This window comes from Saccostrea echinata, unplaced genomic scaffold (genome assembly GCF_033153115.1).
Source record: "Saccostrea echinata isolate AGI-Se365-2 ecotype Australia unplaced genomic scaffold, CSIRO_AGI_Sech_v1 ptg000072l, whole genome shotgun sequence".
Lineage (NCBI taxonomy): Eukaryota > Metazoa > Mollusca > Bivalvia > Ostreida > Ostreidae > Saccostrea > Saccostrea echinata.
The window spans coordinates 2105749-2131162 of record NW_026889821.1 but is presented as its reverse complement, the minus strand read 5'-3'; the positions used below and the strand labels follow the sequence as shown (position 1 = coordinate 2131162).

At 31.5% G+C, this 25414-nt stretch overlaps 1 pseudogene; it reads left to right on the top strand.

The window, feature by feature from the left end:
• Positions 1-296: 296 nt before the first annotated feature.
• On the top strand, positions 297-5689 carry LOC133176235 (uncharacterized; annotated as a pseudogene).
• Positions 5690-25414: the final 19725 nt, after the last annotated feature.

Genomic DNA, 25414 nt, shown 5'->3' with positions numbered 1-25414 from the left:
AATAATGTGTTCCAATACGATGTTGCGAAACAAGAGGCGCATGGTCCACAACGCTCACTTGAGTCAAAAATGGCCGTGTCGCTGCACATCAGCAGATTTTCTTCATTTATTTCTATTCTAAACTTTGTTTCCCTGCTGTGACCCCAGCCTACCCCTAAGTGTCATGTTTTGAATCTAAAGCACCTGAAGATACTGCCATATTCCTATGTAATCATGACTTTGCTGCTTTTGAGAAGATTTTTAGAGATGTGGCCCCCGGTCATGATTTGAAGAAATTTGAATCCACACTTCTTGAGATGGCCGTCAAGGTAACTCAGTCGGTAGAGCGCTCGCTCCCTGATCGGAAGGCCGTGTTTTCGAATCAAGGCCGCGACTGACCTAACTCGATAAAAAATAGGTAGCAATTCTTCCTTCGCCAAGGGCTCGGCACTTTGAAGTGAAAGTTTCTGGACCTTCGGCTAAGACCTTAAAAATCGAGGCCCCGTGTCACGGTAGGCGTTGGCACGATAAAGAACCCTCACTTCTCAATGGCCCTGAGTACCGAGTAAAGTTCTAAATTTGAAGCCATTCACCGGTATATGGTGACGTCTGTATATGAGTACATTTTTTTCGAACGAGACGTAAAACAACATTAAATTAATCAATCAATCAATCCTGAGGATGCTTTTACATCAATATGACTGATTATATCTTCGATGTTCTTTTTTCCTATTTAAAACTTTGAATCCTTTGGACCCCAGTATATGCAGCATAGGTATGGTCACAAAAATACAGAGCTTAATTTTTAGGGGAAGTATTATCGAAGACATCACATAAAAATTACTGGGTCCTGAAATACCATAAAATGAAATGATTAGAGATTTTAAACTACAGGAAAACATTCAACATATTTTATTCATTGAATCTTCTTTCTATACAAGTAACATAGGAAACTATGTCCCCACTAACCAACAAAATTTTGCTTACACACGAATATTGACCCTCACGAATTAAATGATTCCACGGTATATTAGATCACATCTCTTTTCATAAACATCAAGGGGTGTCGAAAACATTGACAAACTGTACTTAGAAATTTAATGTTGTCCTCACACTATTAAAATTAATAGGTCAACTAAATACTGCATGCATATTTCAAACATCACGTGACAGCAACATCAAGTGTCAATTTTTAATGGAAATCCAATTGTTCTCAATACATGTACGTAGTTAATAACCATACTACATTTTTCCGATGTTAGTTAAGTTCGAATTCGAAAACGAAATCGCTATCCGGATTAAAAATGCCTTTTCTGTCACAAAAATTCGCCGATATTTCCATATCGCACCTTTACTGTACTGCACACTGCTTCCTACAAACAAATTGACTAATTTCAAATTCTTTCCCTATATATTCTTATATAAAAAAAGTGGCACATTCTCCTCCAGGGGCCATGATTTGAACAAATTTGAATCTACATATATATATACAGTACCGACCAGACACAACCTAACACCAGAGCGAACCCAAAGCGCACCCGGGGTTCGCTTCCTGGGTTCGCTCTGGGTCCGCTGCGGGTCCGCTTTCAGAAAATTTGGGACCGATCTGGGTGCGATTCGGGCACACTCTGCGTTCGCTCGAGGTCAGCTCGGGGTGCGCTAGAGCGAACCCGGCGTTCGCTTTCCGGGTTCGCTTTACGCACTCATGCGTGAAGCGGACCCCGTTTTAATCTTGCCGCCAGTAAGACCAGTCCCTTGTATATTCCAAATACAGTAGTGAAATCGATATTTACTGTTTTTATGGCGATCGAAACATGTACATCTAACTGACAATATGGAGAACGTTGATAAATTTTCAAGAATTTCACCGTACATTCGACGTAGAATTATCACTTTTATTTTTTTCTTAACTTACAAGCTAAGTATATCTCGAAAGAAAAAGAAGAAAAGGTGTTAAATTTATTTTCGATGTATCGGATGGAGTGAAATTTATAAGAATATCTTAATAAAAGAAGCTTTCAAATTCATTTGTTTACATTATTCATGCGTTTTTAAATAAGTTGGAACTTCCAATTGTAATTGCAATTGCTAAATCGTAATCTAAATGTTTGAAAGACAAACAGCTGAATTATGATAATCACTAAAAATTCTCATACAGTGTAACTTGAGTTTCATTTTACAGGTCATTTATAATTTACTTCCATGCTATAAATCATTGTTTTATAAGGCGAGTTTAACGGAAGACTTATGAAAAAAAACAACAACAATCAAAAAATCAAAACAAACAAACAAACAAAAACTAATAACTGATCCACTGAAAAGAATATATTATTTTTTTCAAGTTGTTTTCAAATACATGTAAATGATCACTTGAATAGTTTGTGTTCCTTACTGGTTCATGACCCACCCCCCACCCTCCGCTCCACTACATACATGTACATAATGAAGCGGCATGTTAAATGTTTAAAAATGAATAAAAACAAGAATAAAAAAAACAAAAAAACAAAATAGAATTCAATAACTGTAAACTCGCATGATTAAGTAGATGAAATTAAGATAATAACGTCCGATGTTTGTTTGTTTTTTCTCTTTTTTATTGTTTTATTTCGATGAGCCCTCCACCACTCTCCGTACTCGAATTGTTTTCTATGGGCCGGTTGTAGCGGATTTAATTTCAAATAATATACAGTGTTCTCTCTCTCTCTCTCTCTCTCTCGTAAAAGCTATTTTACTGATTTTCAGCATTAAGGTGGCAGCAAATTACACGAACATGTACTCTTCATTTAACGTACCAAAGAACTATGACGTTTCCAAATTCAAAAATTAAAAAAAAAAAAAAAAAAAAAAAATAAGAAAATAAGAATAAATATTAAATTTCTGATGGATAACGTGCCCAGAGGAGATACATGTAACTTAAGGGGCATCGAATGTAGGGGGAGTATATTGAGGTATACCGTGACCATGGAGACAGTATACATCCAGCTAGCAAGTGTCAATAAAAAAAAAACAATCGTATTTACTCTCACCCGCAATATCTTCGAAATAGGTGGATGTATATATATATATATATATATATATATATATATATATATATATATATATATATATATATATATATATATATATATATATATATATATATATATATATATCTCGACGCAAAGGAAAGTGATAAGCATTTCTGCGTTTTGGTTTTGTGTGTGTGTGTGTGTGTGTGTGTGTGTGTGTGTGTGTCTTTGTGTGTGTGTTTTTTTTTTTTTTTTTTTTTTTTTTTGACTGACTTGCAAGTAGTTACAAAAATTCAAAAACAAATGTAAGGTCTACACGTAGGATAATTAGACTTTCCCTAAATACATGTATTTAAATCAAGCTATTTATTAAATTTTGGTAAAGGATTAATTAAAAAAAAAATGTCTTAGTAATTAAAAAAAATTGAGATTTTTTTCTCCAATTTACGTATTGACATAATGCACATTTTTACCGTACAATGTACATTTAATTTTTTCATGATCAATTAATAAGATCGATAATTTCAATGTTGATCTGGATAAATTAAAATGTAGATGTAAATTGAAATGATAAATGAAAAATAATTAAATTAAAGCACATACATGTTCTGATACTGTATCTTGAGGTATTAAATCAGTTTTTTTAATTCTTTTTGTTTTTTAGTAAAAATTGTTATAACCATTATATTATCTTCTTTTTTTCTATTATGAATTAAATACTTATTGTCTGATAAATTTACGCAATGTATATTTATATATTAATGGATTTTAAAAGTATAAAGAAAATAAATATGTAACTATACATGTAACATGCTACCTGAATAATAAAAATATATAATGTATCAATAGATTTTAAAAATAAAAAAACTAATGAAAATAGATGTGTAAATATTGCATGTTGTCTGGAGAATTAAAATATATAAATATAAAATCATGTTTAAAAATCATATTAATAATATTTTTACACTGTACATTCACACGCTTTGCTTGTACAATGTCTAGATTACAAACTGGCATGTTGACTGGTCGATGCGCTGATGGTCAACGCATTTTATCACTTATCCTGATTGACAGACCTGCTCTGCATGTTGATTGGTCGACGCGCTGATCAGTTAATCGCTAATCCTGATTGACAGCTCTGTTACGCAACACCGAACGCGCGTTCGCTTTCTGGGACCACTACTGAATTTGGGGTTCGCTTTCAGCGTTCGCTCTGGGTCCGCTCTGGGTTAGCTGCGGGTTCGCTACAAGTGCGCTCCGGGTTCGCTCGGGGTCAGCACTAGCGGACCCCAAGCGAACCCGAAGCGAACGCAGAGAGCGAACCCGTGGTGCGCTCTGGGCTCGCTTTCTGTTGGGTTGTTTCTGGTCGGTACTGTATATATATATATATATATATATATATATATATATATATATATATATATATATATATATATATATATATATATATATATATATATATATATTTAAATCACTACAACCGGCCCATAGAAAACAATTCGAGTACGGAGAGGGGTGGGGGGCTCATCGAAATAAAACATGAAACTGGTGTTAGATTGTGTGCGGTCGGTACTGTACATGTATTTATTATCTCATGGACGGGGTTTTCAAACCACATCACTTTATTAGGGTTTCTGCGGCAGTTAAAGAAGACTTGAATGTTTGGGTTACTTTCTTAGATTTGTTCAATGATAACTTTTAATTTCCACAAATTGACTGGGTGGATGATGATCAACTCCCTTTTTACTAAATGTGCAGGAAATTTGGAATTAGGTTGTGTTGCTTTTTTTTTTTAGGAAAAGTTGGATTTTTTTTGAGTGGCCAAGTGAATGATATGATACTGAAGTGTTCAGGGATATCACATATCTTAAAATTGTTCCAATTGTCTTAGCAATTCATGCTTCGAAATCAATTATTCAGCAGAGAAATATTTGTCCAGGTTGACAATGGGGCCTCGGTAACAATTTTGAACAAAAAAATATTCAAAGTCTAAGCGAGTTACGTGCTTTATTGGCACGCCCCTTGGTACTTCTTTTCCATGTTAAACAATATCCAGTTCAGGGCCTGTCATACTTTAAGTGTCCATAATGAATGTGCTGATGCTTTATCTCGTAGTCAGTTTTAGCGCTTTCGATCACTTACACCTCAGGCGGACTTGGAGCCAAAATCAATTCCAGGTTCCTTTCAAACCGTCATCTCCAGACTGAATTTGACAATTTAGTTCAGAGTTCTATTTCAACAAATACAAGACTTGCTTATCAAACAGGTTTAGTTGAATTTGATCGTTTCAAGTTTTATTGTGGGTTACATCTGTTTTCGCATCCTGATGAACAACAGATAATAGAATTTTCAGCTTGTTGTTCATTAAAGGGTCTGTCATCTGCATCTGTAAGGACCTATCTGTCAGGTATAAGCTTTAAATGTTAACTTGGTACCCGGGACCCCACCCAGAACTTTGTTATCAAAAAGATAGTGGCAGGTATATAAATATTGCAAAGTTTTGTGGATGCTAGACTGCCCATTACACCAGAATTGTTGAGATACATACTGAATGTACTCCCAATTGTTTGTAAGTCATCTTATAAAACTTTATTAATTTCAGCAGTTTTTTCATGCTCATTTTTTCGCCTATTTAGGGTAGGTGAGTTGGTGTTAATAAGAAAAGCAGTAGTTCTCATGCCTTGGATGCCGTAAGCATCTAATTCTCTCAGGACAATTCAGATTTAAAATTTTATTTGTCTCATTCTAAAGCTTACCGATTAGGAAAGGGGGTTGCTTTGGTATACCTACAGCAGAGGGAAAGATCTGTCCAGTCAGGATGTTGAAACAATGTTCAATTCAACGTCCTGTAACTAAAGGCCCTTTTTCTGTCATTGCGATAGGTCACCCTTTACTCTTTATAAATTTAATGCCATTTTGAAGAAGGTTTTGTCATGCATTGGGGTAGACAATGATAAGTACAAGTCGCATTTCTTTAAGGTAGGTGGTGCCATAACAGCTTCAATCAAAGGCATGTCAGATGATCAAATTCAAGAATTAGGGCGTTTTGGGATCAAAAGCATGTAAGAGATGTATAAAAATACATACCTCAAATTTGATTCATATTAAAAGACTTTTAATTGATTGTGATACTGTTAGCACCCTCGAGCATAATAGCTTGATATGTTTTCTCATACCGGTCTGCAAAATTTTTTAGCTTTCTGTATATTCATTTTTGTTTTCATATATTTCAGATTGTGTAAGAATATGGATTGTTGGATCAGCAATAATATGGCATGCTTTTTGTTATGCTAGACAGAATGGGGGTTCAATCTTGGGTTATCCGCATTGAAGACTAATATCTGGTGGCAGAACAAAGGCTGCATGAGATGGTGACATACTACTACTACTACTACTACTAATAATAATAATAAAACTTGATTTAAAGAAGGCATCCTGGTCAGTGCATGCTCTATTCTTCCCCAGGTCCTTCTATATTTCAATTACAAAGAATATAACTACATATGTAAAAATACAATTCAACTTATAACAGTCATAAGGAATTGCAATCAGAAAATGTATGAATAGAGGGTCCATGTCTGGTAATATTTACATATAACTTATAATCTCAAACATTGTAGATAGAATATCAAAATCTTATATGTGCTCAAATAATTGTACGAAAGCTAACAATATATTTTTTTACAATACACTTAAATGCTTTTAGAGATTGAGAGAGTCTAATGTGTTGGAGAAGTTTATTCCATAGGTGTGCACCTGAGTACTGAAAAGAGGTCTTGAATAAGATTGTACGGAATTTTTGTAATCTAAGGTCATAATTTATTTCAGATCATAAGTTATAAGAAGCTGATGAGTGAAATTCAAACAAATTGCAAAGATTTTCGGGAGTCATTCCGCTGAAAATTTTGTATAACAAAATGTATTTGTATAAATCAGCTAGCTCAAAAACCGTTAACCATCCAAGTTTCTCAAACAGTGGTTTAGAAGAAGAATTTAGACTTGTTTTTCTCCAATTAAGGTGGAAGTTCTTGCAGCTTTCGTATTTTAGTCGAATCTTAGGTACTTCGTTTTCCTTTGAAGAACGAAGAAGAGCAGACATATTTTGAATATCAATTTGTAAATATGTGTATTTTTATATTGTGTAAAAAAAATTCCCACCCACCCATAACCTTTGTTTATGAATCTATAAATATGAATATTTTATTGGGTGACATTTTCTCCGCTTATTTGTTCTGCTTTTAGCCTAGTCTATCTCTAAAATCCATTACCTAACTTCGCCATGGCGCATTACAAGACTGAAACCTCTGCTTGCTGTTGTATTGTATTCAAACTGTTATTGAACTAGCACCTATGAAGTTACGATTTCCGAGATGTGTTCTACGATCGGTCGTTGGACTTTAATAGTGATTTATATATCTAGTGAGTATCTGGCCGAAGGTCTCACTTTTATAATATGTGATTGATTTCCGTATGTTTCCCAATTTGTATAAAATAGACGAAAAAAGACAACGAAATCTTTAGCTGAACTTAAATAAGGGTTAAATTTAGTGAGCATCTGTTCCCAGGGCTCACTATAACGTATAATGATTATTCTATATATGTGTGAACGTTCAATTTGCTTATTTGTGTCAGACTGGATGAAAAATTTTCAATGTTTTTATTTGCCAGTTTATATGTTGTTTAACAGCTTCATTTCTATATTTGCCTATTTTTTGTGTATTTTCATTTACATGTATTTGCAAATTCCCATCTGCGTTGCCAAAATCGCCCAATGTATTATTTTTTGGGTCAGTAACCTTGGTTACGATTGTAACCAGTAAATAACTGTAATTGCTGATAACTTAAAATTGTAGTGCTGCCATGGCTATTATTTGCCATTAAACATCCGAAAAAATAGATATGTGTGGTTTTCTCTTATAATCCGTTTTAAACTAGTTATTTCCAGTGCTATGTCACATTTTTATGAACAATATATCATCAGAGTTGATTAAGATAATAAGTTTATTGAAATCAAGCTATGAAATAGTAACACAGTTATTTTCCTATAATGGGGTGATCCACTGTTTAAAAATTGAAACTGTATTGGGCAAGGTAAAGTCACACCCTAGATGACTCTGTATTAGGTCACTAACTAACTGTATAAAAAATTATACCGCTGAAGACCTTTACAAGATCGGTTTCAGTGGTCAATAACATATTTTAAAAATAATTTAAAATATCATTGAATATCATATATGCCCAGAATTATATAATGGGGGTAAAATACTAGTATATGTACACTAACTTCAACAGATGAACAATTGGCTTTCCTCCAATTTTTTTGTACAAAAGAGACACTTAGAAAGGAATCTCGCGCTCGATTTCCTGCTCGGAGACGGTGTATTAGAAAATAAAAAAAAAAAATCAGAGAGTTATGGGATTTTCTTTTAGCCAATCAAGTTTCTACAAATTTGTCTGAAGTGGAATAATAACATATATGTAGATTCATTTTTTAACAAAATATAAATGATGCAGTACCTAAATGTATTACATTAAGCTTTACTTTGGTTATTTTCATGCAACAACGAACGATCAACCTAATTTGTCTGTCGTAGTTGTAAGAGTTGGCTCGGACAATTTAGGGAAACATACCAGGCAGGTCTTTAAAAATCGTCATATAGACAAATCTAAGGAAAATTTATCAGAATGATATCAATAAGTATTGTTTATAGTTTTTATGAACTTGTGTTTTCCTGGTAAAACATATTTGCTTGCCTGAGGTAATCAATACAATTGAAATCTTAAATTAATTTAGCAGAATTCTGCCAATTTGTAATCTGATGATATTTTATGCAATAAAAGCTGGTTCACAGTTATTCAGGATCAGAATTAAGCAAAATTTCTGAAGTCTGTACGTTTTTGAGTTGCTACATTTATGTAAAAGTCACATGTAAGATGATTTCACTTCCCGGAAGCAAAACAAAAATAGCTTTTTCCTAATAAAATATATAAGATTTAAATATTTCAATTTCCTCTACAATGCCACAGTTATAAACACCAATGTTCATGATGCCATTTCTGATTATAGCTTTTATATATATTTGTCTATATATTGATCAAAGAATAACTGCAGAATGTGAAAAGTAAGTTTTTTTAACTGTTTATATTTTGTGAAAAAATCTTGGTATATGTGCATAAAGAATCGTTACCCTTTCCCCAATAAAAGATTCAAAATTTATCATTCTGTTTTTACTAATGTTAAAAGCTTTATGTATTCACAAGTGTTGTGAAAGGTTGTTAATATGAATATATCACGGACACTTCATTTTTACAATTTACTTAATCTCAAACCAGCAAGTTTAGAAAATTGATCATTATTTTTTTTTTAACAAACCTTGTATTTATAAATTTACATTGGAGAATATTAAAACATTATTATCAACATTTTTTATATGAAATTCGATCAAGTACATATAATATTTATTGACAAAACGCAATTTTTTGTCTGAAATGATATTATAAACTTATTTATTATGATTGAAAAGATACGCAAGTCAAATAAATGTAGATGTTACTATTGACAAGGTAATTTATATTTATATACATGGCATTTAAAAAAAGAAGGAAAAGAAAAGAAAAAAAAAATCATCGTAGCATATTCAATCAGAATCCTAAAGAATGCAACTTTTCGCTTCCCCCCCCCCCCCCCTAAAGTCATCACGAAATTAACTGTCCATATGTTGCAGTCATTTCAAAACACTCAATTTACTTATAAATCATTTAATCTATAAATTATATTATCATATTATTTATTTTATTTAACTACTTAGAAAAGATTCTTGACCGTATTCTGACTAAATAGGATATTAAGAATATTTTCCTCGTATGTCTTATTAGTTACATTTAATAAGACATACAAGCAAAATATTCTTAATGTCTTATTTAGTCAGAATACGGTCAAGATCCCCTTTTAAATTATATATAAGGGGTTTGCAAAATTACATCTTCTTTCCTTCCAATAATTTTACAGTTTTAAATTGAAATAGTAAACTGAGTCTGCAATCTACCACGGACAATATTTTTGGAGGAAAAGCGGCGTATGAAAATATTTCCTTTTTTTTCTCTTCTCAAACCTACTACAGAGAAATGAATTAAGTTCAATTTTTTTAAACAACTAAATACTTAAAAGAAATTTCTAATGTGACTTAAATTGATAATAATGGACTAAAATTTTAAGAAATATCAAATAATAAGAATTTAAAAAAAAACAATCTTTTAGCTTATGAAAGCTAAATTTCAATCTACGTACAGATTTGGGCAAAAAATCAATCAAAAAGTGTTTTTTTCTCTCTAAGTAAACGGTCAAAAGGTTTTGTTTTTGTATCACTTTGTACCTTTATATAACAACTTCACCATATGTGAAAAAAATAAAATATAGGAAGCAAATACTAATAACAAATATCCCCTAAAAATTGAAAGAAATAGAGGAACTTCTGATCAAGCAAATTCCATGTACTAAGTGAAATTACTTTGGTTGTATCTTCTAAAAGATTGTATTTGAAATCATTTTTATGTTAGGCAAATAGGAAATCATTTTCTTTCTTTTTAAATAGAGCAGGTCGTATGATTAACAACAGTAACTTTTTAGTCTTAATACCTTACTTTGCACCTAAATCAAGCTAAATCAGAGAATTTGTTCCCGCTGCTGAAGAAAAAAAAAACAAGCATACGTGGATCTAAAGGGGGGGGGGGAGGGAGGGAGTTATTACGCAGTACAGTTAAAGTGCCAAATGGAAATATCAGCAATTTTTTTAGATAGAAAAAGTTAACATTTTTTACAAGGATTGGGAATTCTTTTTAGGACTTTACTATTATCGGACAAATGTAATGTGGTTGAAAACTACATGTTGAGGACGATTAGATTTCTTATTTAGACTTGTCAGGTGATGTGGCATCCACCTGATTTTATCAAATATACTTGCAGTGTTGAGGTCATCTACAAATTCAAATATTGCAAGGGCATAACGAAGTAAAAGATCTAAGTTTAATTTATAATTATTTTCAACACTCTTTGTAGTTTAAGAAAAGTGCTGCGAACTTATATTGATTCTACTATCTAATTGCTAAAATTACATTTGTTAGACTGTATGTTGAATATTTTGCTGGTCAAGTACATTGAATATAGATACAATTCATTTGTGAGATTTCATCAGGTTCGCAGCACTTTTCAAATATCTTCATACTTCTTGAGTTTATGTGTAAAAGCTTGTCATAATTCATTGAGAGTATGCCCTTGTAATATATTGATTTATTACGACCCTCTATTACTCCTCAATGAATCTGGCATACAAATTTATGCCCATCTTTCTGACATGTCTCGTACTAAAGGTTACTCCGTTTGATGATTGCAGCTTACACACAGTATGGCGCCCAAAAACAAGAACGCACAAACTATTAGAGTTATCTCGCTTGTCCCACTTTCTTTACACAAGAAATGGACATAAAATTATTTATGAACATAAATAGCATATACGGCAATATCGATTGTATAGGGAATGTACTGGAAGTATATGAATAAAATCATAAAATGGACATCGCATGGAAATTAATGGCCTCTTATATATCTGCGAATTATGTTTTATTTAATAACAAAATACATCTTCATTGTACAAAATATAACTTGATCCGTCTCTCATTGTATACAAACGGCGTCAAATTTTACGATAGGACGTCATATTAACAAGTGTAATGCGATCGGTGAATTGTTTATATATTGCAGTGTGAGATTTAACCAACGACAAAAATGCATGCAATAGTAAGTATTGTTGTGGTTTAAAGCCATCCAACATTTTAAAATAGCGAATAATTTCATTTTGAGGTAATTTGAAGAGCTTATATTTTTGTGTGATGTCATAGTAAGCATTTTCCATATAAATGAGGCCCGCCTCCTTATTGTAGCCTTAACTGTGTTGCGTAAGTGTATTTACTGAAGCAAATAAAGTTGACTATGGAACCCCCCCCCTCACCTTACCCCCCTCCCCCATAAAAAAACAACTTTTTAAAATAGTTTTTTCACGGTTAGAAAAAAGGAGTTTAGGTATTTTGGTTTTGTTTTATTAATTTATTTATATTTTGTTTTGTTTGATTTTTCTTGTTTTGTCTTGTTTTCTTGTTTTCTTTCTTTTTCTTTTTTTTTTTTTTGGGGGGGGGGGGGGGAGGGGGGGTTGTCAAGAAATGGTTGGGTAGGGATTTTTTTGAATAGGACAGATCCCTTAGAAAAAAAAAAAACCCTTTATCTGCGCCTGGAATAAGGTGGAAGAAATAGAAAAAAAAATGCAGGTGGAGAAAGAAAATAAAGGCTGCGCTATTGGTCACAAGGCCACATAGATTTAAAGTTAGATTTTCATCCTAATGTGCTTTAAATTTGGGCGTGTGGTGAATTTTTTTTTTTTTTCTATTACTGTAAACATCTACATAACGATCTTCTTATTAAAAAGTTTCACATTGTAAACACCAATATGGGAATATGGATTTGATTCCTTATTCTATAAAGTTTGTGTACAACAGATTCTTTTTATATAAAATATCTATCACACTGTAACAAAGATTTTATGAGAAGGTTTTTACATGCCAGACATCATTACTGCTTGTATGAAATTGGGCGCGGATCAAAACACTTTGTGCAAAGAGCTGGGTACGTTAAGACCGATTTACGGCCCTGTAAAATCAGTAAAAATTAAACGCACGATTACATTCTATCAATTGTATCAATTAACTGTTAAGGTTTACCTGTGTGTGAAATAGGAATAAATTTTCTCAACTCACGTGCCCTTTTATTTATATAACGTTCAAAACCGGTCTAATATTCCGGAATTCCCCTATTTTGGACGTTTTCCTCCTCTTCAAGTCTATATTTCGATATGGCCGCATCCGAGTATGTATCCGTAACTTTGCAGAAAGAACAAATACACTACGATTTTTAATATTAAAGAGAAAAAATAACCTTACAAAAGTGCGGCCACATCCGTTTTTACAAAAAACTGAAGTAAAAAACGCTGCATTTTTTAATATACGTCACCTTTTCTCCACAATAAAATCTATATTTTTAAAGAAATTGTTTAATTCTATATCTGAAGGCTTTATTATTTTTTTATTGTCTTTTAAATTCAATTCTGCATTTGAAAAAAATAATTTAATACAATTATTTATGTAAATGAAAACCATATGAACCTTTCTCAGTGAAATTTACTATGGGGCATTACATGTAAATTAGTGACGCAATGCATTGAAAAAAATGACGTCACAAAGAGCAATCATGTTGAAAATATGTACTTGAAACAATTTCTTCAGTCTTCGCAACTATGATAAATATTCAATCAATATTTACAGCGTGAAAAAGTAATTTAACGACATAAGTTGGGATGGTTCAGACAATCAATTTACATTTAACACTACATGTACCTCCAATTAAAACGGGCGTCTCCTTCATTGTGGACATTGACTTTATTTGAGTTTAAGAAAAGATTATTTTTAACATTTTTATTGAAAATCATCAGCTTTTTAAAGCATGTTTTATTCGTTTTCAATTTATATATGTCTGGGATTCATGAATGTCAAAAGACAATAGCTAACGTTTTTTGTTTGTTTGTTTGTTTGTTTGTTTTTTTTTTTGGGGGGGGGGGGGTAGATTGGAAGCTTGGATTACATGTATAGCAAACACCATTTGAACATTTCTTTTCAAAAACTTGTTATCCTTGTCACTGTCTTGTTGCAGATTTTTATTTGACAAAATTAATTATGTCAGAAAGGATTCTTGTGTTTTATCGCATAATCAGGATGTGTTTTATATAGTCTATGACAAAATACTTCTAAATCTGCCACTGCCGGCCTATATTTACTTATTGAAGGTCAGCAGCTGGGAATGGAAAAGTTCTTGCATGTATTTACACTTATTAATTATATATATACATTTATCATGCCGATCGGAATATTGACATCAGTGTTTTCAAGTAAAATTGGGTTCAATTTATAATTTACAAGGAGTTTTAGATAATTATGTTAACCAAGTTTATAATGCTTAAAAAACGTATACAGTGGTGTACGCTTTCGGTGTTTTCTATGAAAATTTAAGCGAAACATGATACAATCAACCTTTTTTATTGTCTATAAATAAAGATTATCTGTTCCCATGCAGTTCTGTAAGAAATACAAACACGATCTTGCATTACTTGTGGACAAGACACCCCCTTTCCGCTCCATATAATCGATGGTTTAACTCGTTATTTTTTTTTCTTCAGAAATTGTTTTCCTAATACATTTTAAGGCATTCCAAATCTTGAAATGAAAAAAAAAAGAAAGAAAAAAGATACTCTTTAGATATTTATCTGTATAAATACGAATGTACATATTAACTACATGTACACTACTGTTAATCTTGAAGTAAGCGAGTATTTTTAAAAGGATTTTATCCAGATTATCCATAAAATAATAGTACCCGGTAATATATTTCATAGGAAATATGTTTAGTATTCTAATAGATGTTCATCGGGACTGGAGAAGCGTCCTGTCCAATATCACCTCTGTGAAAACGGCGGTGCACAATATCGCTAAATTTTAAAGATTCAACGTCCGTGATGATAATTCGTTCCAGAAAAAAAAAAAAAAATAAAAGTATTTTATCGTTACTACAAGGACAAATGCACAAAGAAATGCCCCAGAGAGTTAATGTATGCAAAGCAAGTGATAAAATTATCATTGTCACTGAAATAATTATATCAAATACATGTATCTACGGCTGTGTAACATGTAAACATAGGGAGGAGTTCTAAAGAAAATCTATTTTAATGCAGTTTTTGTCTTAGCAGATGACGTGATGTATCGTCTTGCAATTCATGTCAGCAGTTTGTTAGGTATGTTTTTTAAGATTTTTTTTTATCAGACACTTACATGAAAAAGAAACATAATCAAGCTAGTGATATAATCCGGGAATGGCAAGGATAACTCTATAAAGAAGCACTGTGACGTGTTTTGCGTATTGTTCCCACAAGTAACAAAATAACATAAGATTTCGTATAATTTGATAACTGAACTAGAAATAAAATCTCTATGTAGCTTATAAAAAGGGACGTGAAAGTGAATTTTGATTCTTCTATGTGAGTGTTCTGTTATTCTGCATTTCAATTATTTGTATTTTTTCTCTATGTAAATAGAAGGGGGGAGGCTTACTGATAATCAAATTATACATGTACTGTAATGAATATCAATAAAAAAAAATATATCAGAATTTGTTTTAAAACTAAATACATCCCTTTCCAATTTCCTTTGGCTCCCCACTGGACTGTGACCGTTGATCGATCTTTTACTGATCGATATCAATGCAAGTGTCTGCCATTTCATGCTGCATTGCTTTGAAGACGACATGCGCATATTTTCATAGCTGACGCGGATAAACTCTATATGCAAATCATACATATAATGTCATATCCTTATTTTTTTTTTAACTTTTAGTTTTAGGGAATTATGCCCGTTAGAGTGTACTACAGGCTTATCCCTTCCCGAGAATTCGTGTGCATTTCCTGTCGAATTCACTACGCAGATTTAGGCATATAATTTTCGATTTTGTGAATCAAGTAATGAGTATGTACATGCAAAGTAATGTGTTTGTCTCTAAAATTAAATTATTAGCATTGGCTATATAAAATACTTTGTTCATCGTAAAATTGATCTAAACAAATCGCACACCCTTTTTTAAGCTTTCGGAGATTCACGGTTTTTATTCGAAGCAAAATTTTTAAAGGTCTGTAACTCAAGTTATGATAAGACCATTCCAAGTTTTTTTTATGTGCATTGCACGCGGACAAATTGGTTTTGAGGTTATAAAATTAAAAACAAACACAAATTAAAATTGATAAATACAAATCTTTGAAACGCAAACACAAAGTTAACTCAAATTAAAATCAACAAATACGAATCTCTGAAATGCATTTTACTCTTTTGGGATTGACATCTCTCTTTTTTAAGTGGTGTATTAATTTTTTTTATTTCAATAAACTAGTAGTTAAACTAAGTTTTATGGCGAGGAGAGGTCTCAAATGATAAGGCCAAAAAAAAAATAATAGTCTTGTTTCCTGCTACCGGCCTGAAAAAAAAATAGGGTAGGTAGGTAGGAAAATTGTTTTATTTTATATTTTTATTTTATTTTTTTCCGACAGCATTTTTTGGATATGAACTAATACAAGATCAAATTAAACATGTCACAGGTCAACGTTGTCTTTTAAAATTAAATTTCATGTCTTTTTATGCACAACACAAGTGGTATTTTATGAAAGTCCATATTTAAAACAAGAATTTCATGAAATGCTTGTTTTGTGTTATCACGGAAACCGATTACGGTGACAGAACAATGAAACTCCAAAAATTCCCGAGTTTTTTTCTTCCAAAACTTAAAAAAAACTTTAGGGTCGGGGGCTAAAAAATAGGGTAGGTCGGGTAGCAGGAAACAAGACTATTATTTTTTTTGGCCTAATAAGAAATTCTAGAACTGTTCTGAAAATGCTGCGTTTTTCTCCTTTTGGTTTGTGTGTTTTCTCGGATAGGAAGAGGTTAGGATGGACGCTAAACAAAGAAAAAACTTGGAATGGTCTCATCAATCAGGACTCTTATAACCGGTCTCCTCTTGTGGTTTTAACATAGAAAGTAATTGTGTGTAAGTATATTGGGGATTGTTCCTGGTTAGGGTATTTTACATGAACCACCAGTAAAGCGGATCCACTGGAATGAATAAATAACGATCTATAAAAGAAATCCTATTTTTTAACGCAGTTTAAGACACCTCGTAACCCTGTAATAGTGAGTAATTTATACGTTTATCAAAAAAAAAAAACAAAAACAAACAAACAAACAAACAAACAAACAAAAAAAAGAAAAAAAGAAAAAGAAAAACAAAAACAAACAAACAAAAAAAAACAAAAAAACAAAAAAAAACAAACGAAATTAATAGCGCTGCCATTTGTTGGAATGGAAAAGGGGAGTGATGTTGATGGCTTTTTCATTGCCAAAAATCTAATTTTGACAACTTTATATGGGACGTTCCAATTTTCTTTTTAATACTGATTCATGTATCTTTAAAAATTTTAGTGTAACTTCATAGACAATGCGGAAAATGATTGAAGAAATCATTAGAGAATTTACAGATTTCTTTTAACGTAACGTTGAAATCAGTAACGGCGTGGTGACGTTATCACGTCAAAATTTGTAATTTCTAAAGAAAACTCCCCATTTTTCGAGACCTCTGATGGAAAAACGGTTTGTGATAATTAAAAAAAAATAAAATGATTTTGAAAGGACACATCGTCGGCATGTTTGTAAAAAAATGAAATCAAATATGGAGACAGGGCCGCTCTCTTATACTTAACGTACCCAGTTCTTGGTGCTTTACGTGTTATTCACCACTTCTCATTGGCCTTTTTCTAATTACACATTTTCGATTTAGCAACAAATACTTGTGCTTTGTATGAAGATATCACAGATTTCCACTTGTCCTTATAACGCCCAGTCTACATAACGGCTTATAAGAAAATGAGTGCAGATCCAAATACCTTGTGCATAAAGGTGCTTTACGTATTTATTTCTCATCACTTTTCATTGACTTTTTTCTTGATATATATTTTGCGTTAGACCAACAAATATTCTGTCTGAAAATATCAAAGATTTCCACTGTCCTTATAACGTCCAATTTTTCGTTCTTGACACGTTCGATATTGTCAATTTTTTACACATCACATGGTGTCTAATTTATCCTTAACTAAACAGTTCTAATAGAAGTAATTAGAATATAAAGCGCACCGAGAATCTGCATTCTATTTAGTAATGCTAAAAATAATGCCAGGCGACTTCAATTTAAAAAAAGGGTAGTAACTCTTAAACCTTGAACGTGATCGATGCAAACAAATTTCCTATTGACGTTTGATAAAATTAATTGGACAATGATAAAAAAAAAAAACGGGATTTGAAACATCGAAAGGGGCGGGTGAGGCCAATGGGAGTTATTATAAACAAATTTATTGCGAAAAATCAAAAGTTCCTTGTGATATCGCCCTTAAACGAAAGTGTTACACATAAAAAAGAACGCATGAATTTACGACCTTGACCTATGTCCTTTTGACCTTAGAAATTAATAGCGGTCTTCCTTAGACAATATGGAGTGGTTGTATAAAATTTTATTGTAAATAAAAGCTCAATTGCTTCTTGAGATATCGCGCGGAAACGAAAGTGTTAAAACAAACAGAATTTATAGTTTATGACCTTGACCTTCGATCTCTTGACATCAAACTCAAAAAAGGTCTTTTTTAGGCCATAGGGAGTTATCATATGAAATGTTAATGCAAAATACCAAATGCCTCTTGAGATATCGCGCGGAAACATAGGTGTTACAGACAGACAGAAATACAGACAGTCTGACAGTTAGACAGACGGACGGACAGACAGATCCAAATTAATATCTCCCACTTTCAGTGAAAGCAGGGGACAATAAAACACTTAAATTTATTCTATTTGAGGCCATCACTTAATGGTATTGTTTTATTGAATCTATCAAAATTTCATTAATTTTTTAATATAAAAATATAACAAGAATCCCTCCTTAATATCATATGTAGCAAAGATTTCATCGCAAAATACTTTGTGTTTAAATATATATATATATATATATATATATATATATATATATATATATATATATATATATATATATATATATATATATAATTTCAGATTTGGCTTGTGTTGTTTTGGCTACGGTTGGGATAAAAATTTCCAGGAGTGCAAAAGTAAGCAATATATTATGTAAATATACGTGAACAAATCGTCTTTGAAAACATAAAGAGTTACTTAGACGTCAGATATATGCAAAAATGTACATTTTTTTGGTATCTTTTGTTCTATTAAAGTTATACAATTACAAGATATTGCCCCTTCTAGCTGTATCCTACTTATATACCAAATCAAAATTTAGGAATCAGTCTCTCCATTATGATACAGAATATATAGAAACTGAGCTTATTCCAATTTAATTTGTTTTTACGCAAAATAATGGTTTTCTTTACCATTGAATACTTGAAAACATTTATCTTTAACTAATCATTGCATTTTTCTGTTTGTCTGTGAACTTAACATAAATGAAATGTTTTAAATCAATTTATTATGATTTTGCCACAAATAAATACAGGATATTCAATGCTATTTTTTTTTTTCACGAGTGAAAAATCCTGCTTTAAGAGTGAAATAAATTCCATATTCAACTACAAAACATTGAATTTTCTGTTTATTACACTTTCTATCATTTTCCTTTTGCCTCTGTCTTTTTGTCACTCAGTCTCATACGCTTTTACCTCATAGTAGAGCAGGTTAGACGTCATAGCAAAGCAATTGAAAGATTGAAAACATTTAAAACATGAATTAAAAAAAAATTACAACATATCTGGAGAAACTTTGTCAGTTTTTTTTTTCTCTGTAAGGATCGTTTATTTACTCTATCTTTTATCAGGGCAGGAAGTATTTTTTTTTACAACACTCTTCCTGAAGGTAAGGAAAATCGAAAGTTTTGTCGCACTTCTGATATTCTGTCACAGAGAATCAATCCTACTCCCCATAAGAAAGATAATTCTGTATCTTTGATAGAGAAAAAATAATTATAATGTATGAATACAAACAATATCGGAAATTTTATTTCTAAAAAAAAAAAGAAAAGAAAACTTATTTCGTTTTGTGTCATTGTAAGTATATCAGGCAGTACCGCTAAAACGAAAGGACAAACAAACATATTTTGTGTTAAATCATGAAGGATGCGATTGTGAATGAGCAATTTTATTTTCAGGTATTTAAAAAGTATATTCTATGTTTTGTAGTTTAGCAAAGAGTTTTTTACGAGTGGATGTGTTTTTTTTTTCATATTTAAACAAATAGAAATCGCGAGGAAAAGTATCCAAAATGTCTATTTTAAACTACTAAACAAAATGGCTTTTCTATTCATTATATTTTCATTGATACTTCTATTGCCTCTGTCTTTTCATAAGGCTTTGTCTTAATCTGTGACGTCATAGTTGAGCGGTTAAGGCGTCATTAGTACATGTAAGCAAGAGTAAAAAATAAAAAATAAACATTGATTTTAACTACAATTTTGATAATCTTTGGACAGTTTTAATTTCCACCAGGATATTGTATTTACTGTTATCTTACGAGAGGCCAGGGAGTATGTATCTACATATCTTCGCAAAGTGAAAGAAAATCTAGAGTTAACTGCACTTCTGATACTTTTTTCACACTGTGAATAAATACAAATTTCATTCAGTAAGTAATGTACAATATTTCACTTTTGAAAATAGAAAATGAGGGTATTTAAAAATTGAACAGGTGAAGTTAACAAAATAGCAAAGCAAATGTTGCTATGTCACTTTAGCAGGAAACTAGTTGTATTTTTCCTATTCCTGTCATGTACAGCCTATGCTCGCCGTTGCACTTTCAAAATCAAATGTTCAAAAGTCTGAGAAGTTTTTATAACGTGAAAGAAATCATATGAAAATACAGAATAAAAAATCACAAAACAAATTGTTTTTGTGTGCCTTTGTCCTTGTAAGATGACAGGTATTGTTTTTCGAATAGCCGTATAAGATCCTGTTGTGATTCAATTAGATTTACATGAGGAAAATATCTAAATTACGACAATTCTAATTCTTTTACAATTGAAATACTTATTTTAAATCATGTACTGATTAGGCTACATGATAAACAAGATAAAAATAAATTCAGATTATTCATTTGGCCAAATGTTATGATTTGATACAGTTCAGCTCTTGACACTTTCATATATATGTGATTTGAGCTAGGCGACGTTTCTTATTTATTCACAGGGTGCAAAATAGGTTTTCGTGGCAAGTCTTGCAAGTACAAGTGTCCTTTTCCTAGCTATGGAATGGACTGCCAAATGATTTGCGATTGTGATCCCAGTGTTTGCAACTATAAACATGGTTGTATGGCTAGTGAGTATAGATTTATTTTTATATAAGGATGAATGATTGATTTATTGTATGTTGTTTTACGTCCCGTTCGAGTATATAAAGAGGAAAAACTTTATTAGATGTGTGGGCATGATGAATGTTAGCTAAACTCTAACAGTTTTGTTTTTTATCATAAAACTCTAGAACATCTGTTTTAATATATTTCAGACCAAAAAAAAAAAAAAAAAATGTATTCAAATTAAGCCAATAACATATACATTACAGACCTTGTCGTGGGAATTTTATTTACGTATATACCGTTTAGAAAAGACATTCTTTTTGCAATTGTAAGGATTCCGAATTTCAACGGTTGTCAGTTTTAAAGATTCTTATATTTGAAGCAAACCTACTGTTAACAAGCATTAATATTGTTAAAGCCATGAACATTTCTCGAGCGTATAATTTTTGAAACAATAACAATTCATCGCCTCAACTACTTCCGAGGTTACAAAATAAATCGAAAACAAAATATGTTTCCAACAGTATCATTCCCGCATAAATTCACTTACAGTATTCTTAGAATAAACATAACATATTATTTTTCAAAATTTTTAAGATCAATGAAATAGAACTTAATTCTTATATTAATTAGCGATTGGGACATCAGGATCAGCAATTTTGGAACGGAAGGTTTATCTACAAGCGAAGTCTACTACAGAATATTTTAGAAATATAATGAATTCTTCGGAAAACAAAACTCTTGTTGACTATGCTCTTTTCGAAAGAGCAAATAATACCTTTGAAAGTAGTTCTACGCCTCCAAAGAAAACAGAGAATCGTAATGGGAAGTTTAATCTTCTTATGTCCAACAGCTTATTGTTATTGATCGTTTCACTAAATGTATGTACAATAGCAGTCTTCTGTAGCTTGTTTGGGATATATTTGTACTGTAGACGAAAACGAAGTACATCCAGACATCATGATTGCTTACCAAACGAACGAGCAGAAGTCGAAATGAAGACATTTCGCCTGAGAAATATTCCTAGTACTAACAATTCAGCATTGCCTGAAAACAGGTCTCAATATGGGGAAGAAAAACATGAGATAGTAGGAATATCAAATATCAATGATATGCATTGCATCGCTGCCAAAAATGAGTTAGTAATGCCTCTGGGGGATCAAAACTCAACAAAGGAGTACGAAAATGACAGCAACACTTATTTAGTGCCAGAAATCATTGACTCCTATTCAGAAAATAATCATTACCTTACAGTATATTAATCTGATAGGCACTAAATGCAATTATTGTGTAGTTTCATTTATTATCATTATTAAGGTCTTCTGTCTTCAGCTGAATACCTTCTTGTTATTCTTAGGTTTCTCTTCCATAGTTTCTATTATTTTTTTTCTTACCGATTTTGTGCACGCGAGTTCTCGGAAACGGCTTGCTCGATTTTCAAGAAACTTTCAGGTCTGATAGAACATCACAAATTCTAGAAATATATTTTTTGACGAAGCAAAGTTGTTTAAAATAACAAGTAGAATCTAGTGAGATCGTCAAAAGACGTCGAATGACGTCACTTCCTGCCAAACAGTAGTCAAAATTGCTTATTTTTACAGATTTTGGCATGGAATAGAATAATGAATCTCATAGAGGACGTCTGACCGTATTTCGTATCAAGTGCTATCATTTTCAACCACTTCCGGTTAAACCGGAAGTAGTCATAAATGACTAGTTTTGCAGATATTGACATAAAATTTAATGATTAACATCACTCAAGATTTCCAACCTCATTTTTTGTGTCACTTCCGATTAAACCGGAAGTAGCCATAAATTGTTTAAAATCACGTATATCAGTGTATATCAGTGTTGATTTCAATTATTATAATTTATGAAAGACAGATAGACATCATTTTTGGTCGTATCCTTTAACATAATCAATGGCTTACCTTCGCTTACCGATCTTATAGGCACAGATCGTACGGAAGACCTACTCGTTATATTGTAATATTTGGGTGTGTGTGAAAAGAACTCTTCATATAATTGTAAAATAAAAAAATGCAGTATCGCTTTGCATACATATATCCAAAACATGTTTGTAATTACATCGAAATGTTATAAAATATATAGATAATGTCTGTTTATAAAATGTTTTTATTTGTACAATGTTTCAGACAACGTTATAAAAATGAATTAAAGTTGACATTTGCATTGTCTAAAAGATAACGACCGTATTTAAAGACGCAATGTTTGAATGATATGATGTATTAGAGTACCAATCTTGTTTTTTCAGGGGTTATTCTTTGAAATACTTCTTTCTTCTTCATCTTCTTCATCTTTGACATAGAAAATACATTCAAAAGCATAAAATGTTATTCATAAAGTACGTATGACATTACATTGAATTATATGTATCTAACTTTCGCACGTTTATTTAATAAAATCATATCTTTACGCTGAATGTAGACACATGTGTGCTACCTTTGTTGTTAGTTTCTTATGAGTTGAAGCCTGTAATATGTATTATTATGCTTCCTGTCAGTTTGTCTCTACATAGTCAATACCCAACTATTATCGCATAGTGTTCAAAGGATTAATATAGCGTGAGCGTACTATGCCGAAATAGTGCACGGCTTCATTTTCTAAGGAAAATCAGACATCACCCACGCCTGGGATCGAACTTACGACCCCGAGATTGTCAGTTCAACGTGCTACCGATTAAGCCACAGACGCCGATATCTGAAACATCGTAGTTTAATATATATATATATATATATATATATATATATATATATATATATATATATATATATATATATATATATATATATATATATATATATATATATATATATATATATATATATATATATATATAGACTTAGTTTCAAATATAATGGAGAATATATTGTCGTTTTCATGCCACAGTCAGCATAATAATAACAGTAGTGTTGTACTCTGCATGCAGTATACCTAAATAGTAGTCAGGGTTTGACACATATTGCACTCGCCTCCGGCTCGTGCTCCATGTGTCAAACCTTGACTACTATTTAGACATAGTACATGCAAAGTACAACACTATTTTATAAATAGTTTTAGATAAAACTATTGTAATAAATCATCGATGCAATGCCCTCATCATTATATTTTAAAGGATAAACGATAGGATAAATGCACGTCGATAAAAGGGCGATATTATAAAGGCAAAACATAATATACGCAAAAAAAATGATATTTGATAATTGAGAATATTCTTTTTTATAATGATAAAGCTTGCATGCTCCATTAAGTCTCTTTTATTAATAGGAAATTAATTACGTTCTAAACGAGTATATTTGTCTTTCTAAACCAATTATTCGAGGTTTAAAAAATACATAATTTACACTCTCTCGTATCTTTCTTTCTTGTCAGTGCACGACAGGTTTATTTTTCAACACACACGTATACATATATGATTTGGACAAAAGATACAAGCTTAATATGAGTTTTGAAACATTATATCATATAAAAGCGGCTTTAACTTATTTTCTGGAAGTTCTACTTAAATTTTGAAGTAATTTTGGCTTGCTCCAAATAAAATACCAATATGTTAAGTGTAGGACTGAAATCCAATGTAAACACTAAAGTGTTCTTTAACAATAATTATGTTTGATAATTTTTTTTTCGCTCATTAAACATTTCTCTTTCGATGTCCCAATCTAAAAAAAAAAAATAAATAAAAATATATTAAAAAAAATTAAAAAAATAAATAAATAATTCCTTAAACATCCCTAACTGTGTTACATTTACTTAAAATATTCGATTCATGTAATTACATTTATGTCTCTCTCTTTTCTAAATTACTTTTAAACAACATTTTGTCAAAAGTCACATTCAAGTTTCTAAAAGTTGTCTAAACTTGCAATTAGTATACTTCACATAGCTATTTCGTGTAAATGGATGCCAAGCATTCCTTAATTAATTTAGATATTAGCTAGGCCTAACGATCTAAGTAATAGATATAATGATTTAGTCTGTTTTAGTATAATGCTCTAAATTATTCAGCTTGGTTAAACTTGGGATGTCTGTACTTCTATCGTCCCTTCTAGCGGCTCTGCTTTTCCGCAACATATAATAGTAGAATTCAGTTTGCATTATTTTCCAGAAAGAATCATAAATAACTAGTTGCTGTCAAGATGGAGTAATACCCGCACTAAGGTGTTTGTCTCTAAATGCAATCTCCTTCATAATTGGGTAGCCAAGGAAGAAGCCACAATAATTTTATAATTTTAATCAAGCATAAAATGCTCAAGTAAACATGTGGCCATAAATCAGATTCATTACCAGTCTGATATTACAGAATTTAATTACGCTTAAGAGAATATTTTAAAAGAAGATTTTTTGTTAAAAAGGCCAGAGGGTTGAAAATTTTAGCTCAGAATTGGAATATGTTAAATTTATTGTCAAACCAAGGA